The sequence below is a fragment of the Tachysurus vachellii genome, chromosome 4 (assembly GCF_030014155.1).
Source record: "Tachysurus vachellii isolate PV-2020 chromosome 4, HZAU_Pvac_v1, whole genome shotgun sequence".
NCBI classification, from domain to species: domain Eukaryota; kingdom Metazoa; phylum Chordata; class Actinopteri; order Siluriformes; family Bagridae; genus Tachysurus; species Tachysurus vachellii.
The window spans coordinates 8,844,471-8,851,613 of record NC_083463.1 but is presented as its reverse complement, the minus strand read 5'-3'; the positions used below and the strand labels follow the sequence as shown (position 1 = coordinate 8,851,613).

The following is a 7,143-nucleotide window of genomic DNA, read 5'->3' as shown; positions in this document are numbered from 1 at the left end:
AGGACAAAGGACAAAAAAGACAGTGCAGGACAAAATACAGTGCAGGACAAAAGACAAAAAGAACAGTGCAGTGTAGGACAAGACAGTGCAGTGTAAGACAAGACAGTGCAGGACAAAAAGAACAGTGCAGTGTAGGACAAGACAGTGCAGTGTAAGACAAGACAGTGCAGGACAAAAAGAACAGTGCAGTGTAGGACAAGACAGTGCAGGACAAAATACAGTGCAGGACAAAAGACAAAAAAGACAGTGCAGGACAAAAAATGAAATACATTACACAAAAATAGCACAGACTAGTGTAAATACTGTATGTTCAACCAATATTGCGTGTACAGAAATACTGGAATAAACACAGTATTATAGCAGCAGTTACACGTTAATGATATTGTAAAGTACTGGAATAAACACAGTATTATAGCAGCAGTTACACGTTAATGATATTGTAAAGTATTGTGCAAAACAGTAGATGACAAAACAGAGCAAAAGAGCAAAAACAGTGTGCAAAACATCATGTAAACCGTTTGATGAATGTATAATGGAAGAGTGTGTATTTGGTGTAGGTCTGTGCAGTCCATACAGTCGTGTGTGTGTGTGTGTGTGTGTGTGTGTGTGTGTGTGTGTGTGTGTGTGTGTGTGTGTGTGTGTGTGTGTGTGTGTGTGTTGTGCTCAGTACAGTTCAGTTCAGTTGTTAAGGAGTCTGATGACTTGTGGAAAGAAACTGTTCGGTGTTTCGGTACCTTTTTCCTGAAGGCAGGAGGCTGAAGAGTGTGTGTGAGGGGTGTGATTGGCAGAAGACTACATAGTTATATTTTATTATACCAACATTGAACATGCAACTGTTTTTACAATTAAAAATGGATATATAAAGATATATATAGATATATAGATATATAGGATATATAAAGATATATATAGATATATAAATATATATGCTACAAATAATAACAAAACAAACACAAATATTAATTGCATGGTGTCAATATTACAATTAAACCAATAACCTTAAATCTATTTATAATTAAAATACAAAATGATTGAAAAAAAGTTTTTTTAAACATAATTAGGATAGAATATTTTTAAATTGGGATTTGTGAAATTTCCTTGAACATAAAACTTAGATTAAAAATAACAGATATGCAATATTAAATATGCAAAGTTCAGATTTTACATCTTACCAAAAAAATCTTTTGTTTAACCACAAAAATAGAACAAAATCAAGTAAAACAATGTAACATGAATATTATTCGTGAAGTAAGTATAAAATATTTTATAAAATAAATAAATAAATAAATATTTTTAATTTAAAAATAGCTTAAGAAATAGACAAATAAGTGTAGAAGTTAAATGAAATTATTCTGCCCTCTTTGTCCAGCAGAGGGACTCCTCAACTGCAGAAAACTATTAAAGAGCTCACTGGGGTATTATAGTAACACATAAATAATATTCATGATGTTAGTTAAGAAAGTCCTCTTATTTTATTATATTTCTTTGCATTGTTTTTCTACATGATGTTGCAATGGGAAATCCACCATGCATTTAGATCACATGCAATGTTATGTGCTATAATTAGTTTGGGTAAATATGCTATTTTTGTACTTAAATACCTAATGGGGCTTTTGATAATAATAGTAATTTTAAACCATCTACAAGAGTTATGTATTAATTCCCCAAACCGTTATCTCGCTTAACACGAGCTAATAACTCTGGGGCGTGGGAAGGGCGTTGTGCGCATGCGCGTTACCAGACAATACTGAAGCACATGAGTGTACGTAGATGTGTGTGTGTGTGTGTGTGTGTGTGTGTGTGAGAGAGAGAGAGAGAGAGAGAGAGAGAGAGAGAGAGAGAGAGAAAGAGAGAGAGATGTGTTTGTGTATGTGAGTGAGAGCGAGAGAGTGATAGAGAGAAATGTGTGTGTGTGTGTGTGTGTGTGTGTGTGTGTGTGTGTGTGTGTGTGAGAGAGAGAGAGAGAGAGAGAGGTGTGTATGTGTGTGAGAGAGAAAGAGAGAGAGGTGTGTTTGTGTGTGAGTGAGAGCGAGAGAGTGATAGAGAGAGATGTGTGAGTGTGTGTGAGAGAGAGAGAGAGGTGTTTGTGTGAGCGAGAGAGAGAGAGGGGTGTGTGCGTGTGTGAGAGAGGTGTGTGTGTGAGAGCGAAAGATCGACCACCTCTTCTCCTGCTGCTTAGTTTCATTAAGCCTAACGCTAAAGCTTTCTGTGTGCTCTGTAGGAGGCAAAACAGTAGAAAATATAGAGAAATATGTCCATGCTTTATGAATGACTGGCATCTCCTGGAATGTTTCATCCCCATTCAAGAGGCATGCTGTTTTTTTCAAACAATGCTAGCATTTTTTTTTTGAATAGCAGTTTTTTTTAGTTATAGAAGGTGTCTTTATGCTTCAGGATGATCACAAGCCTTGGCTTTATTCAGTCCAAAATGCAATTAAAAAAGAGGAATTCGTATGCCTGTATTTCTTCTCTCACTCCTGTTGTGTGTGTGTGTGTGTGTGTGTGTGTGTGTGTGTGTGTGCCAGTCAATCAATTTTTAAGAAGCAAAGTGCTGGTATTGGGGTGATGCTTGGCTTGTGTGTGTGTGTGTGTGTGTGTGTGTGTGTGTGTGTGTGTGTGCGCTTGCATGTATATGTATGTGTAGTGAACCCTTAAGCTGCTATTGGGTGAACACCAGGGGAGGAGGTGTGTTCAGTTTCACAGTATAGCACTTGTGTTATGAGAGCCTTCTGCCATCCCCCTTCCTAGTCCTCAATAGCGAGTGTGCTGCAGCTCTGGATGCTGTGTATGCATGAGGGGAAGAGAGGAGGGACTGCCGTAGATTCTCTGAGCCCGGGTCTGCAGGTCTGCCTTGCATCTGCAGTGGAGACGGAAAGAAAGGTGAGATAAGGCATTGCTTTTCTCTCCGCTCCATCACTTGGCTGCTCTGCTATCTTGTAGCCTTTGATGAATGCCTTTTTATTACCTCTCGTCTGTCTCGTTGTTTTTTTCTCTTGTGGCAGCGTGACTGTGTATAAGGTTAGCATGGGAGATGAGGCAGTCAGACAGACATCAATGAAGGCTTAGCTCAACCTTATCTCTCATATCCCCCATATTTCACTATCTCATTTCATGTCCACATTTCATTGTTTGTAGGCTTGTTTTAACATGTTTTTTTAGACATCCCCCACCCTTTCCTCCCTTCCTTCTTTCAGTTGGGCTGCAGTAATATCATCCAGCTGGTTGTTCCCGAGCCAAGGGTCACCCAAGCCCAGAGCGGTGCGTTTGATCAGGTTTTAGTGCAGCACTGCTCTCATTATGCTGGATTGCTTCATCTAGCGATGACACTCTTTACTGCTGCCCAGAAAATGACAGATAGCTTGTCCTGTTGGATTCAGAGCTTTACGGTGAGGAAATGAGGGAGGTGAGATTGCACTGCTCTCCTGAGGCAGGGGGGGAACTGTAAAGGAGGTCCTGTGGGAGTCTTATAGCTGCTTGATTCACAGCAGCTTATCAAGAGCAAGCACGATTGCTTTTTGGTTTCAGCCTATGAATTTAAAAAGCTCATTTCAAATCCACTAATGCTGTTTTCTTAAATGACACACATTTCTCACACTTAATATACTGTTCATTTACAATGCAGAGCAAGATCTGAAATATACCAGCAGCTTTCAACCTAATCTCTGTTTAAGGCATCTGTGATATACGTAGGTGGAATTGTGATGCAAACAAATCCAATTCAACACATTTCCATGTACTGGGAAAAAACCTAATGACATGATATACAGTTCCCATAGAAGTGGAAAGGCAAAATATTTTAGTAATATATTTAAATCTACAGGATTCATGTGAGTACTTCTTCATGTGGAAAAATTGAACTTCAAAGTGCTGTTGAATTCTTGATTTCGATTGGTCAGAAATATTAATTACAATGATAAAAGTAAAGCTGGCTGTAATACAAACCGTAGGTGTATATTAATGCACTCAATCAAGTACATTATTATTTCTATAGTAACTTCTCATTCCAAGGTAGACGCTTTAAATAATGAATGTAGATGTGATCAATTGTACAATCAACGTCTAATTATAGAATAAATTATAGATAATTTATGCAAAATGTCAGATATTTGTTTGGTTTATACTAAGAAAGCATTTAGTTAACATTTGGAAGGATTCTTCAGTGTTATTGCTTCCCAAAGTTGAGTTTTACACAGAAAACAAGACAAGACAACATGACAGATGACTTTTGCCCTTTGGCTGAATTTTTATGTCATTTTTATTGGATTATGATTATAACCATCAGATGAACTAGATTGCGGAACTGAACCAAACAGGGAAAAAGTAACAACATGGTCAAGTGTTTCAATTAATATCTCTTCAAAAGCTTTACAAGTATGTCAGACGTACACGTTAGTAAAAAATAAAGACCGTTCATTTTGGTGGTAAAGGCATCACAGTTGGTGCTGTTAGTGTTTAACATCAAGAGAAAAGAGATAGCTATCGAAGGAGCTACTGTTTATTATGTAAATTTGTAATGTAAATAGTATCAAATAGCTATGGTATAAGTGGAATAAAACAGCTTAGGAAATTCTGTTCTAGTTATATAAATATGTTATATGTAGACATATAAACAGAGAAATGTATCTGTTTTGGTTTGGATAAACCAATTTGACATTCAACAACTGCCCTTATACTTTGACTATATGAGAGTTTTTGTGGACTAAGAGAAACATTTTTCCTTTTTGCAGAATTCCTTTAAGTTAATTTCAATATCTAGTTCATTTTCTATATGAAAGTGTGTTGTATCCTCGAGTTGTAGGAGTTTGAAATAGTGAGGCATGTGTTCCAAGGGGCCACCAAGAGGTTCTGATATAATCCACAGCATGATGACTAACTTCTCTGTGCAGTCTAGTGAGAACTTTATAACGTTGTTGTCCTGAACATTAAGATGTGCTCCTTGTTAATGTCTGTACAGTATGTAAATGTGCTATTAGATTACTTAACAATAATCTATAAGAGTAGTAGTAGGGTTAGAACCTACTGGTACTATGCATTTCATTTCATGTTTGACTTAAATCTTCATAGATATGCTGACAGAGTAACTAGAAATTAGGAAATTATCATTTCTTTCTGCATAAATATGTTTAATTGGACCCTCATTGCTGGTTAGACATAACAGTTATATATATACATATTTGTTGGTCTCCTACATTTGATGCCTTTGTTACTTTAAATAATTGTTTTTTCTGAGCGTTTGGCGATGCAGCTGCGCACCATGCGCTCAATTACTATGTTTCCAGGCAGAATCCTGAGCAGCTTGTATGTTACATAACGAGAAAGACTCCACCATTCTTTACATTCTGTGACAGCAGATGGCACACACCCAAGCCACATTTAGCCTACTGTATACACTGATATGATCAACCAATTCTTGAATCTCGTACTTTATATATTGTTCTTTGAGTTTATGTGGGTCAATTATTAGAAAAGCATAGGTACAAATGTGGTCTATCTGTAAGCGGTGACATTTGAGTGTATCGTGACATTTAAAATCTGGGCCAGAAATGACCCAAATGTAACCAGTGTAACCTCTAATGCTGTGTCAGAAATGGGTCAAATGTGAAATCTGGTCCATGTCATCTGCTGTGTCATCATCAAGGATGTGCTGAGACTGTTTTCAGATACTTAAATTCAACTGAGTTACTTTTATTTTAGAATAATATGTAGGCCAAGTAAGGAATAAAACACTTGGGGTTGGAAATGGGTGCGTCTGTTATAGGAATCAGCAGCAGGGTGATGTGATCCAAAACAGAGTCACTGTTACCACCCAGGAGTTGATGATATTCCAATACCAGCATTTCCCCACTCACTCACTCACTCATTTTCTAGCGCTTATCCGAACTACCTCGGGTCACGGGGAGCCTGTGCCTGGGCATCAAGGCAGGATACACCCTGGATGGAGGTTCCAACCCATCGCAGGGCACACACACACACCCTCACTCACGCAATCACACACTACGGACAATTTTCCAGAGATGCCAATCAACCTACCATGCATGTCTTTGGACCGGGGGAGGAAACCGGAGTACCCGGAGGAAACCCCCGAGGCACGGGGAGAACATGCAAACTCCACACTCACAAAGCGGAAGCGGGAATCGAACACCCAACCCTGGAGGTGTGAGGCGAACGTGCTCCAGCATCCCCCCCCTAATTTTAACTTAACTTCTTAATAACACCACAGTTATTTTCCCATTTATTCATTTAATGGTGTGGGATGTCTGTGAAGTGAGTACGTGTTATCACTTATCAAATAACATCCATGAACTGTTGCTCCTGCACTTGTTCTGTTCGTTTTTTTGAAGTTAATGAAACATAAACATCACTTTGTCTTGTTACGGAAAACCACAAAGCACAAAATATCCTAAAGATGTCCCAAAATCTTACAGCTTTACCTCTGACTGTTAAACAGCACATACTGGAGACATACTGGAGACTCCTTTCCAACAATTCCCCTAACCCTTAGCACAACTTCAGCATATCAACAGTTGTATAATTAATTTTATTTTTATTATTGTTAAAGCTTTCTGTTTAAGTATTCAACCATGCTGCTCTTTTGCTATTAATTATAATCGTGCATGCTTGTAATGCCTTGAAATCGAAGGTTGTATTACACAACATTATGTTGATATCCTATAGAGATGTTTTATTATGGTTTGAGTATCACAGCGCAGTAACACTTTTATTTGAATGGGACCTATGCTGAGTTTTCATAACACACTCATAAGCACTGAAGCATGCTGTAGGAGGATTATAAGCTTTATGTCAAAACTCATAAGTTGTAATGAAGGATTTTAGACTGTTGGACACTAATGTACCTGTAATTTTCTATCTTTTTTCTGGTGAGTTATTAATTTGTTCTATAATTGACAGCATATTCCTGATGCTTTTATGATAATCTTACATTTTGGGAAGTACAGTATATGTAGGAGGATATGAAATGTGATTCTTTGACTGAAGCTGTGGTCTAGTTGTATTAAATATTATTATGAACCACCTTTTTACTACAGATGCAGTTATATTTATAAGTCTATATGGCATCTATTTAGCATTTATAAGATGTTTGTGTGTTTCTGGAGCACATACGTAAAATATATATATATATAT

The 7,143-nt window shown here is 37.5% G+C and overlaps 1 protein-coding gene across 1 annotated transcript in view; it reads left to right on the top strand.

Moving 5' to 3' along the window:
• The first annotated feature begins 2,661 nt into the window (after positions 1-2,661).
• The window catches only part of kank4 (KN motif and ankyrin repeat domains 4), a 56,196-nt gene continuing 51,714 nt past the window's right edge, over positions 2,662-7,143 (top strand). The window contains exon 1 of the mRNA XM_060867571.1: positions 2,662-2,880. The gene's annotated coding sequence lies outside the window, so the exon portion shown is untranslated. The remainder of the gene's footprint in view (positions 2,881-7,143) is intronic.